Here is a 13,361-nt window from a genome sequence, read left to right as displayed (position 1 = left end):
ATTTGTGCCCTGGTCACCTCCTCTATCCTTTCTTCATCTGAGGATTCTCCTTCATCTGAGTAATCAGCAGCCACCTCGCCTTCATGCCACTCTTTCTTTCCTTCTGCTTACGTTCATACTTGCTAAGCCGCGCAGCTATGCCATCGCTCATCTTGTCTTGCGGGTCCTCCCCCATCCCCTCATCGGTGCCATGTTGAGAATGCACCTCCCACTCTGGTCTGGGCATATGTTTAGCCTTCTTAGGCATAATGCTGCTGTCCGGGGGATTTCGTTCCACTCCCTGTCGGGTCTCACCCCACCTTTGCTGATCCGTAGCTGGTTTGCCAGGTATCTTTATGCTGGGATTCCAGGATTCAGGCAGGAGCGCTCACATGTGCGACTCACCCAATGCTGCTTCAGGCCACGTCCCCAATGGAACAACTTTTAGCAAATGAGGCAGTGGAAAAATGGCCCAAGGGTCATTGAAAAGGGTTTAGGCAGAAACCTTTCTGTCCTGTGTGTGGGGCCTAGTTTGATCCTTGCTATGGGGCCCTTACTTCTCTACATACGCCAAGGTGTAGCTGTACTTTATATGTACAGTGGGATGTGAAAGTTTGGGCAACCTTGTTAATCGTCATGATTTTCCTGTATAAATCGTTGGTTGTTACGATAAAAAATGTCAGTTAAATATATTATATAGGAGACACACACAGTGATATTTGAGAAGTGAAATGAAGTTTATTGGATTTACAGAAAGTGTGCTATAATTGTTTAAACAAAATTAGGCAGGTGCATAAATTTGGGCACCACAAAAAAGAAATTAAATCAATATTTAGTAGATCCTCCTTTTGCAGAAATTACAGCCTCTAAACGCTTCCTGTAGGTTCAAATGAGAGTCTGGATTCTGGTTGAAGGTATTTTGGACCATTCCTCTTTACAAAACATCTTTAGTTCATTCAGGTCTGAAGGCTTCTGAGCATGGACAGCTCTCTTTAAGTCACACCACAGATTTTCAACTATATTCAGGTCTGGGGACTGAGATGGCCATTCCAGAACGTTGCACTTGTTCCTCTGCATAAATGCCTTAGTGGATTTTGAGCAGTGTTTAGGGTCGTTGTCTTGTTGAAAGATCCAGCCGCGGCGCAGCTTCAGCTTTGTCACTGATTCCTGGACATTGGTCTCCAGAATCTGCTGATACTGAGTGGAATCCATGCGTCCATCAACTTTGACAAGATTCCCAGTCCCTGCACTGGCCACACAGCCCCACAGCATGATGGAACCACCACCATATTTTACTGTAGGTAGCAGGTGTTTTTCTTGGAATGCTGTGTTCTTTTTTCTCAATGCATAACGCCCCTTGTTATGGCCAAATAACTTTATTTTTGTTTCATCAGTCCACAGCACCTTATTCCAAAATGAAGCTGGCTTGTCCAAATGTGCTTTAGCCCAACTCAAGCGGCACTTTTTGTGCTGTGGGCGGAGAAAAGGCTTCCTCTGCATCCCTCTCGCACACAGCATCTCCTTGTGTAAAGTGCGCCGAATGGTTGAACGATGCACAGTGACTCCATCTGCAGCAAGATGATGTTGTAGGTCTTTGGTGCTGGTCTGTGGGTTGACTCTGACTGTTCTCACCATTCGTCGCTTCTGTCTATCCTAGATTTTTCTTGGTCTGCCACGTCGAGCCTTAACTTGAACTAAGCCTGTGGTCTTCCATTTCCTCAATATGTTCCTAACTGTGGAAACAGACAGCGGAAATCTCTGAGACAGCTTTCTGTATCCTTCCCCTAAACCATGATGGTGAACAATCTTTGTATTCAGGTCATTTGAGAGTTGTTTTGAGACCCCCATGTTGCTACTCTTCAGAGAAAATTAAAAGAGGAGGGAAACTTACAATTGACCCCCTTAAATACTCTTTCTCATAATTGGATTCACCTGTGTATGTAGGTCAGGGGTCACTGAGCTCACCAAGCCAATTTGAGTTCCAATAATTAGTTCTAAAGGTTTTGGAATCAATAAAATGACAACAGTGCCCAAATTTATGCACCTGCCTAATTTTATTTAAACAATTATAGCACACGTTCTGTAAATCCAATAAACTTCATTTAACTTCTCAAATATCACTGTGTGTGTCTCCTATAAGATATATTTAACTGACATTTTTTATCGTAACAACCAACGATTTATACAGGAAAATCATGACGAATAACAAGGTCGCCCAAACTTTCGCATCCCACTGTATATAAACTTGGGCTATATAGCAAAAAAATATAAAAAATCCAGATTTTCCGCTCTCTTCTGTTGTTTGTCACCACCCTAAGTTACGTACTAATTTAAATGAATTACTAGTAAGCACTGGCCACTTACAACCAGTAGTCGCATTATATGAAACAGCCCTGTACATAGCGATTCCGGCACTAACAGGGTTTACAATTTTTTTTCCTAAATCTTGCAATTACAACAAGAGGAAAGCTAGGTATCACAGCTACATTCATGCCACTTGTCACGTGTACCCACAAGAACATTGTGATGCATAAAGGTCATTGAGGGGTTGAAGAAAGTTCATCAGCTAAAGTTTTATTTACAGTACAGAGATATTTTCAGTTCAGTACTGGCAGCCATATTGCATGTATATACTAATGCCAGAAGCCTGACTAATTAAACTGGGAAACTGGAATTAGTGATGTGTGAGGAGGACTATGACATAGTGGGAATAACTGAGACATGGCTGGATGATAGCTATGACTGGGCAGTTAATGTACAAGGTTACAGTCTGTTTAGAAAGGATCCTCAAAAACGGAAAGGGGAGGGGTCTGCCTTTCCTGTCTAAAGCCCACAGTCCGAGAAGATATAGGTGAGGGACATGAACATGTGGAGTCACTGTGGGTAGAGATACATGGAGGCAAAAATAATAATAAATTACTAATAGGAGTTTATTATAAACCACCTAATATACCAGAGTCCACAGAAAATCTACTACTAAACGAGATAGACGAGACGGCAAATCATAATGAGGTGGTTATTATGGGGGACTTTAACTACCCAGATATAGACTGGGAAACTGAAACCTGTACATCTCATAAAGGAAACAGGTTCTTGGCAAAAACCAAAGACAATTACCTTTCCCAACTGGTTCAGCACCCAACTAGAGGGACGGCCATACTGGACTTAGTATTAACCAATAGACCTGACAGAACAACAGACGTGCAGGTTGGGGGACACCTGGGAAATAGTGACCATAAATTAATAACCTTCCAATTATCCTTCAAACAAGCGTTTCTACAGGGAAAAAAAGCTAACTTTAGCCAACTAAGATAGGCTATAGGCCAAACTAACTGGCACAAAGTATTCAAAAATAAAAATACAGCCACAAAATGGGATATTTTTTTTAAAGCATCCTAAAATCTAATTGTGAGAGGTACATAACTTATAGGTAAAAAGGTTAAGGATCAATAAGAAACCAATGTGGATAAATAGAACTGTAGAGAATTCAATAAATGACAAAAATAAAGCATTTCAATCACTAAAACAGGAGGTAGCGAGGAAGCACTGAAAAACTATAAGGAAAAAAATAGAACCGAGAGATTAATTGCCAAAGAGAGCAAAACTAACCCTAGAATGTTCTTCAATTATATAAATGGTAAAAAATATTAATCTGAAGGTGTTGGCCCTCTACAGAGCAATGAGATGGAAGTTGCAGAGAGCGACGACGAGAAAGCAAAGCTATAAAATATTTTTTTCTCCACTGTATTCACTGAGGAAAATAAACTGTCAGATGAAATGCAGAATGTAAAATTAAATTCCCCATTAAAAGTGCCCTGTCTGCCCCAGGAAGAAGTACAACAGCGACTTAAAAAGACTAAAACAGACAAATCACCAGGGCCAGATGGCATACACCCCCATCTTCTAAGAGAATTAAGTAATGTCATAGCCAGACCCTTATTTCTGATATTTACAGACTCTATACTGACAGGAAGTGTTCCACAGGATTGGCGCATAGCAAATGTGGTGCCAATATTCAAAAAGGGTGCAAAAACTGACCCCGGAAACTATAGGCCGGTAAGTTTAACATCTGTTGTAGGTAAACTGTTTGAAGGTTTTCTAAGAGATGCTAACTTGGAGGATCTCAATGATAACAAGCAAATAACACCATATCAGCATGGCTTCATGAGGGATCGGTCATCTCAAACTAATTTACTCAGTTTCTATGAGGAGGTAAGTTCTAGACTTGACAGCGGGGAATCAATGGATGTCGTATATCTGGACTTCTCCAAATCATTTGACACTGTACCGCATAAAAGGTTAGTATATTAAATGAGAATGCTTGGACTGGGAGAAAACGTCTGTATGTGGGTAAGTAACTGGCTCAGTAATAGAAAACAGAGGGTGGTTATTAATGGTACACACTCAGATTGGGTCACTGTCACTAGTGGGGTACCACAGGGGTCAGTATTGGGCCCTATTCTCTTCAATATATTTATTAATGATCTTTTAGAAGGCTTGCAGATGATACTAAACTGTGTAAAGTAATTGACACGGAAGAGGACAGTATACTGCTACAGAGGGATCTGGATAGATTAGAGGCTTGGGCAGAGAAGTGGCAGATGAGGTTTAACACTGACAAATGTAAGGTTATGCACATGGGAAGAAATAATGCAAGTCACCCGTACATACTAAATGGTAAAACACTGGGTAACACTGACATGGAAAATGACCTAGGAATTTTAGTGAACAGCAAACTAAGCTGTAGAAACCAGTGTCAGGGAGCTGCTGCCAAGTCTAATAAGATAATGGGTTGCATCAAAAGGGGCATAGCTGCCCGTGATGAGAACATAGTCCTACAACTTTACAAATCACTAGTCAGACCACACATGGAGTACTGTGTACAGTTCTGGGCTCCTGTGAACAAGGCAGACATAGCAGAGCTGGAGAGGGGTCAGCGGAGGGCAACTAAAGTAATAACTGGAATGAGGGAACTACAGTACCCTGAAAGATTATCAACATTAGGGTTATTCACTTTAGAAAAAAGACGACTGAGGGGAGATCTAATTACTATGTATAAATATATCAATTGGCTTCTACCTCCAGGTTTTTTTTTTTTTGCCTTCCACTGGATCAACTTGCAGAATAACAGGCCGAACTGGATGGACAAATGTCTTTTTTCGACCTTATAAACTTTGTATATAAACTATGTAGGAAGTGTATCCATATTGGTTGTCGCCTTAGATTTTCTGAAATTTATGGCAAATCTGTCAATTTTGTGATTAAATGGGTTTTCTGGGATTGATGTATTGATGGCCTAATCTCAGGGTAGCTCATCAATACCAGATTAGCGGGCTCCGGCGCTGTGCATGGTAATGTCACGGACACTCCCGTGACAGGTGCCAGGAGATCAGAGAGATTGGCAACACGTGGGTTAATCTGACTTGTTCCTTGTGGATCATTTGTGTCTGTGTTGTTTTGGCAATGACCACACCTCTGGCAGGTGTTGTTGGTTTGGTAATTTAACCTCCCCTATTTATTACTGCTTACCCCTTCTAGGAGTGCGGTTTATAGCTTCAGCTTCTGAACTCTGGCCTAGCTGGTTGTTGGATCTAGGTTGAGCTCCTGGCTCTGCCTTTGCTCCACGTGAAGTTAAGTGTCGTCTTTCCTATTTGTATTTAGTTTGTTGTATTTCCCTGTCTTTTGTATATAGGCCTGAGGGAGACTCCTGTTCATCCTTCTGGTGGAGGAATAGGTTATCTCAAGTCCTATCACTATACCAAGGCCCTAACAGGGTGTTAGGGCTCTAGGTTTCTGTGTATGAACTTTCTTACCATTGAGGTCAGTTCATACTGATAGGTAGTCAGGACTTGGAATATTCTAGAAGGTGACCTTCTCCTTTACCCTAGTTTCCAGTGTGGAGTTTTCCATCCACATCGCATCTGTGACAGGTAAGCTGTGAGGAGGCCGCAGTGTTCACTGCAGCTCCGTTGAGTGCTGTGGCTTCCAGCTGATCGATGGGAATGCTGGGTGTCGGACCCCGCCAATCTCATATTAATGACCTATTCAGAGCATGCAAATCCTGGAGAACCCCTTTAATTGAACTGCTGATAGTCTTTTGCTCCTTCTGATTTACTAGTATATGGACAAATTTATCTTTTGAGGTGCAAATATTGATTACGCTTCAACTAGTTTCAGAGCCATGAGCAGTCTTGGGTTGCACAGAAAGTATTTTGTACTCTTGTACCACTAAGTCACATTTGGGACCTCAAAAACTGTGGTAAACTGCTGTTAGAGACCCCAACCTACTGCAATGATTTATGGTGGGTGAGGTGCTATTTAAAAGTCAATGCAGCTTCTTTGAGATCAGCTGCAGAGAATATTATTTCCATATTTTCTCCTTTATTCTTTGACAATTTGTAGAGAATCCCCAGTGGTAGAGATGTTCAGCTGAAACTAATAGATCTATTGTCGAATCTTTAATCTGCCCACATTGCTGTGTTACATACCGCTGAGTACAGAGAATGCAATATGCATGTTGTGGTGTAATCTTGATACAGATAACTACACTTCATGATGAGTCATTTCTACAGAACTTCAGATTTGTGCCTGGAGATCTCACGGTTGATATTCTTATATTATAAAACGCAGTGTTTCCTGCAACCTGAAATGTCGTGTTTCTCACTGTCAAAATAACTCATCCCCATCAAGTAGTGAATTAGGCAAAGACTACGCCACACATACGTTATATCAGGGAACAGCATGATTGATATTGCCCACGGGATGCAATGAGCTTCATTCAGCTGAACAGAGGAAATTATTTTCAAGGCACTACCCTTATATCATCAATAAGTCTAGGTTTTGAATCAAAGAAATAGATCCTGGTGGCACATTATTGGCCTCTCGTGTTTTTGAGGCCCATTATGGCATTAGAGTCTGGGCCTCTGGTGCGCCAGTCCAACCCTGGATACAATGGAAGGAAATTACGAAAGTCATTGACCTTGCTGGTCTTTGCGATTGATTGTTCCTTTCTTTGCTGCTGTGGTTGGGGCCATAGATGAGAGTGATAACATTGGTAGTCTACTGTCTTAAGAAATATTTGGAACTTTGAGGGAATCTAAGGACTATGAGAATGGTCAAATTTCTCTTAAGAAATATTTGGAATTTTGAGGCAACCTAAGGACTATGAGAATGTCTCTTAGTTTGTATTGTATGCACAGATGGCTCCCGTCACACATTTTCAGGGCACATCCTTGAGGTCCTTAATACAACCAACAGCATAGTAACTGAGGTGGGGCATTTTCTTATTTAATTTTGCTAGGTAAAATTATGATTTGCTGACTTATTGGAGATGGTCTATAAACAATCCTTGGGTGTGGACAATACTTCTCTGGGATAGGAGAACTCGATGCTTGTTTGATCTGTCCATCCCTTTTAATAGTCTTTGGATTAATTCCCCATATGTTCCATGCTCCTAAATGTATTGGCAAGCATATTGGGGGGAATACCAGCAATTTCACATTGGATGTTTTCCTTCAAATCTTCCACAGGGCCAGGCTTAGACTACATGCAGACGACCGCGCTGTGTTTTGCAGCCTGCAAATTGCGGATCCACAAAACACAGATTCCACCCATGTGCGTTCCAATTTGCGCAACAGAAAGGACGGCCCATTATAGAAATGCCTATTCTTGTCAGCAAAACGGACAAGAATAGGACATGTTCTATATTTTTGGTGGGGCCACGGAACAAAGCAATGGATGCGAACTCAAATTCTGCCGCCGATCACATGGATTTCACATCCCTATGCTATGCATTGATCTATAAATGCTTCTCAGCACAATTCACATCACTTCTCAGCATAATAATGAGTATACAGCCCCCTGCTCTACATACTGTACATGAGGCTTTAGTATACGTTTTGATCAAAATGCATAAGCTCACTCACCACGCCAAGGTTACCTCCTTGAGTGGAAGCTACTCTAATTTGGCGTGGCACCACGTGGCGACCACCAACCAATTTAGAGTAGGTACCCACTCATAGAGGCACCCTTGGCATGGTGAGTGGGCCTATGCATTTTGATCAAAATGTGTACTAATGCCTTGTGTACGCTTAGTGTTGCCACCCGACCGCTATCTCACCGGCAAGGCCCGTATATTAGTAGCCCTGCCGATACCGGTAATTTTTTTTTCTACCAGCAATGTTAAGCCACGCCCACAACCACCCCTTTTTTTGGGTGTGGCTTAACTTGGCCAGTATTTTTTGTTGGGAAAGGTGGCAACCCTATGTGTGCTATGTAGATTAGGGCTTGGCATACTATTATTTATGCTGAGAAGCGATATGAATTGTTCTGAGAAGCAATTATAGATCAATGCATAGCATGCAGATGTGTGATCCATGCTTTTTTCTCTTATTTTGGAATTTTATCATAGCAAATCTCTTTCCTATGATATCAGAACACTTCCCATTCGCCAGCTGCATTTAATTAGCAGGAGACTGCAGAAGGGTTAATAAACTCCTACTAGGTCCCAGGTTGTAGTACCTGAGACCACATAGAGAGATGAGCTTTTAAAATCTGTTCACATGGTGCGGTGCTGCATGGCGGCTGTGATGCTTTGCCTGTGGGTTGGTGCTGGGAGCTTGGTCTGACAGCAGGGGTGCTGTTGGACTGCTGGGTCGCGCCGCCTGCTGGCGTGGTTTTGCAGCAGTGGTGGTCACCATGTGGCGCTGCAGCAATTTAGAGTTATGGTCTGTGGTAGGGGAATCCATAACAGAATTCTTAGATAACCCAAACCTTGTACGCTAAACTTGAAAACACAAGTTCACTCATCCCTAATTGTGATCCAAAACCAGATGCGGCTCTAAACACAGAACAGGTGCAGATTTTTTCCTTACACCTCATCTCTGTGGAGACTCTAATCCTGGTTTTGGCTCACAATCACTGATGGAAATCATTGACCAAAACACTGACGTGTGAATAAGGCTTTACTTCCTGGGGAATGCAAACAATTACTAAAGTAGCTCCTCTTTAACCATCTTGTCGTCAACACATACCGTGAAAACAGATGTTCTTCAAGTTCTAGCTTCTATATTAGAAATTTTCAAAAGTTGACTACAGCATGAACCACCCAGGAGACCATGATGTGAGGCACCTCGTATTGATCGACAGGTGCTGAGTCGTGTTAGAAGTCTCAAGGGTCTTCTACATCTCCTCAAGTAAGAGCCCCATCCTTGTCTTAATTGATTCGAGCCTCTGAGAAGCAGAAACCTAAAAAAAAAAAAATCCCAAGCTTGTCCTCACTTGATAACTGAAGAAATGTCATTTCTGGGCTTGGAAATATTACTTTTAATTATTTTCTTTAAGAAAATATGTTCAGGTAGTGTAACGTAATAACGTGTCTCACCAGTATCAGGCCATTAGACTGTGATTGCTTATGTTCTTTTATATGCTGCTCCTCATCCATAATGATCCTTAATGATGCCTCCATAAATAAGATCGCCCTCGTAGGAGCAGTCTACCGAAATTTTGGTGCCATCATAACTCTCTCCTGCCACGCGGCTCTGCGGTGCATGACGGTAGATATGCCACATTGTGCTCATTTTTACTCAAGCTCATGGACTCTCTCTCTTGAGCTCTATTGTCGTGACCTTGCGGCTCTTCTTCTATGACTCGGGATGTATTGTACAGATGTGCTTGGGAGATCTTGGAAGGAGATGAATGTTCCTTGCAAGGAATTTAAAATAATTGCCGAGAAAGTAATAAAAATCTGGACTGTTTATGTGCGCAGATGTGTTTTTATGTAATGCTGCTGTCTGGCGTTCGGGGGCTTGTAGCAGAGTTACAGGAGCTGGATCTTGGTACCTGCAGGCTGTTCACAATAGCAAAATATGTTTTCCTTCTGATTGAGTTCCTTTCATGGCTGGAGCATTTTAGCTCATGGATCAATATTTTCCTTTACACAGAGGTCAGCTTTTTATTACTTGTGGCTGACTATGCTGCATTATTGATCACTCTTATCTCATATTTTAATCCACCGGGGAATAGAATATTAAGTAGGAAAGTTAACTGGAAATGCTCACTGGAAGATGTATCCCCTTGAGTTTTCTACGGAGCGACTATGTTGTGATATTTGTATAGCGCCATCATATCCTGCAGGGTGGTACGCACATGCTAATCACTCACACCAGCCCTTATGTTCCAATTAGAGATGAGAGAAGTTTTTAAAAATTCTATAGGGCAGATTCGTCGAAGTTCACTAAGAAATTCGATTAGTTCAGAATTAATTCGTCACGAATCGCTATAAATCAGGTATACCCAGGCCACTCTGCCTAATCCTATTCTTCCTACTTGGTGGTCCAATCTCAGTGTGAAGGCTTGGAAGCTAAAGGGAAGCTGTCACCGGGATTTTGTGTATAGAGCTGAGGACCTGGGTTGTTAGATGGCCGCTAGCACTTCCGCAATACCCAGTCCCCATAGCTCTGTGTGCTTTTATTGTGTAAAAAAAATCTGATTTCATGCATATGTAGACACAGCCTTCAGCACTGCAACCAGTGAAATAGCACTTACAATAAAACACAACCATAAAACAGCATAGACATACAACATCTTATATCTGTAAGTTTTTTTTAGCAGTGATCCACTGGGTCACTGCAAAGAAATACAACATCTTATATTCCTAACTTTTTTTAGCAGTGATCCACTGGGTCACTGCAACGAAATACAACATCTTATATTCTTAACTTTTTTAGCAGTGATCCACTGGGTCACTGCAATTTACGATCCTCTGTAATTCCTGAGAAAAATAACTTCTTATTATTATGTAAATTGGTGCAAAGAGAGGTGGACTCGATCCCCTGGGAGCACCAGAGCTCCTCCGCTCCCCCGCCCTCTTGATTGTCAGCGTTTATGCACCTGCCTGTGTAATCTCGCTCCTGCACAGTAGCTCACGCTATCGGCGCATGTGCAGTGCATTCATCTCTTCTTCACCAGTAGCACAGATAGCTACTGCACATGCTATGATGATGTTGTCCTCCACGCAGAGGAGGAAATGTTTGGCTGGGGAAGAAGAGGCAGATGGGAAAGAATATAACACCAGCCCTGTCTCTGACCTAGAATGAATACAGTGAGATGCAGGAATTGCAGTATATATTGTTAGATATGGTATGGAGCTTATTTGGGCTTTAAAGGGGGTTTCTCCACAGCATAGGCCATCGATTTCTGATCTGCAGGGGTCTGACAGCATGCATCTCCACTATCAGGTGTTCACCTCATTGGGAGGAGCACTGCAGTAACCATCTCTGGCCACTACAGAAATGGATTGACCTGTGTAAGGCTACTTTCACACTAGCATTTTCAATTTCGCTATTGAGATCCGTCAATAAGTAAACGCTTCAGTTTTATCCCCATTCATTGTCAATGGGGACAAAACTGAACGGAAGAAAACGGAATGCACCAAAATGCGTTCCTATCGCAGACATAATAACGCTGCAAGTGTAAGTCAATGGGGACGGATCCGTTTTCTCTGCCACAATAGAAAACGGATCCGTCCCCCATTGACTTTCAATAGTGTTCATGACGGATCCGTCCTGGCTATAGAAGACATAATACAGCCAGATCCGTTCATGACGGATGCATGCGGTTGTATTATTGTAACAAAAGTGTTTTTTTTTAGATCCATGACGGGTCCGCAAAAAAAGCTAGTGTGAAAGTAGCCTAATTCTGGTGCCGATTTTGGTGCTGGAGCTACTGCAGGTACTGCACAGCAGATGATCGGCAGGGGTGCAGGGTGCCTGACCTCATCGATCAGATACTAATGACCTATCCTGAGGATAAAACATCAATACTTAAGTACTGAAAAACCCCTTTAAGGGTGCTAAGGGCCTGATTGTTCTGGGATGAGTTGTAGTTTTTATTGAAATGCATAAAACTTATTGGCCCAGATTTATTATGCCTTCACTCCAAAATTCTGGCTTCAAGAAGTCACAAAATAGAGCTTTTGCTGCTTTTTGCACTCACTTGCTAAAAAATTATTATTATTATTTTTTTTTTTTTTTTTTTTATTGCATTTTACACCACTCCAGTTTTGAAGTATGTGGCTGTGGTTAGCTATTTAAAGGAGGACCTGTCCCCACTCCTGACACGCCTGTTTTCATAGCTAGATGCATTCCCCATGTAATAGGTCTTATGGCAGGGCTGGCCAACCAGTGGTTCTCAAACTGTTGTAAAACTACAACTCCCACCATACCCTGCTGTAGGCTGATAGCTGTAGGCAGACTGAGCATGCTGGGAGTTGTAGTTTTGGAACAGTTGGAGTGCCACAGGTTGGCCATACCTGTCTTATGACTATATTGTGCCGTCCCTTTATTGTTCCTGCTAGAAGTTATGAAGGAATTGCTAGCAGGCTGCAGTAAGGGTACAGAGGGGAGGTAACCAGTTGGGGGGGGGGGGGTGTACCTGCACAGTCTCCCTCTTATCCAGTCAGCGCTGGCATTGTCAGACTGGGCAGGGACACACCCACAACTGGTAACACCCCTACGTGAAAAACATGTGCACAGACCCATCAAAATGAATAGATCAGGATTGGGTCCGGATCCTGTCGGTTCAATACACACATCGCATTCGGATGGACAACTCACTCACGTGGAAGAGCCCTTAGGGTACGACGCAGTTTTTGAAACAAAAATCAGGAGTAAATTCAGAAAAGAGGAGAAGTTGTATCTGCCCTTAATACTTTCTCTCCTTTTATGATCTACTCCTGATTTTGGCCTCCAAAACTGCATCAGGAAACCTGAATGTGTGAACGTTCCCGCCTGAAATATCAGACTGTTGGGAGCCTCCATAAAGACAGGAGTCTCCCAATTGGTTCTCTCCGCTCCGGCTGTTGTTCCTGGTCTTGTGGGGTCACAGATTGTTTGACATTCCCGTCCCAGAAACAAGTGCCGGATTACCAGAACGCCTAGAAACCAGATTAAAGGAAGTTGCTGTAACTACCTGTATTGTGAGTAATTTCAGACAGTCCGGTTCATTAACATCAGAGTCATCTAGCCGCACTTTAGACCCCCGCAGCTCTGGCACACTTAGGAAGTGGGTCACAGCGGGGAGCGGAGAGCTCAGAAGCAGGTTGTCGGAGTGCTCCAAATTCCAATATTTACTTAATGACAAATTCAGATAATTCATCATAAAGCAGTTGAAACAATGTCCTTGTACAATATAATTATGATATGCATTTGCTTGTACAGCAGAGCTGCCTGGTTAGTGCAAATGGCTTCATAAATCTAACAATGCTACAGGAAGTAGGCCAGCACAGTCAGCAGGCTACGATTTTCAATAATTTTAAGAGCTCTCACTTTTTTTTTATTTTAAACTTTTCCATTGTTCTTGTTAATGCAGAAATGGGAATGGGA

This window comes from Bufo gargarizans, chromosome 5 (genome assembly GCF_014858855.1).
Source record: "Bufo gargarizans isolate SCDJY-AF-19 chromosome 5, ASM1485885v1, whole genome shotgun sequence".
NCBI lineage: Eukaryota > Metazoa > Chordata > Amphibia > Anura > Bufonidae > Bufo > Bufo gargarizans.
The sequence above is the reverse complement of the archived record's forward strand: the minus strand, read 5'-3'. Positions refer to the sequence as shown.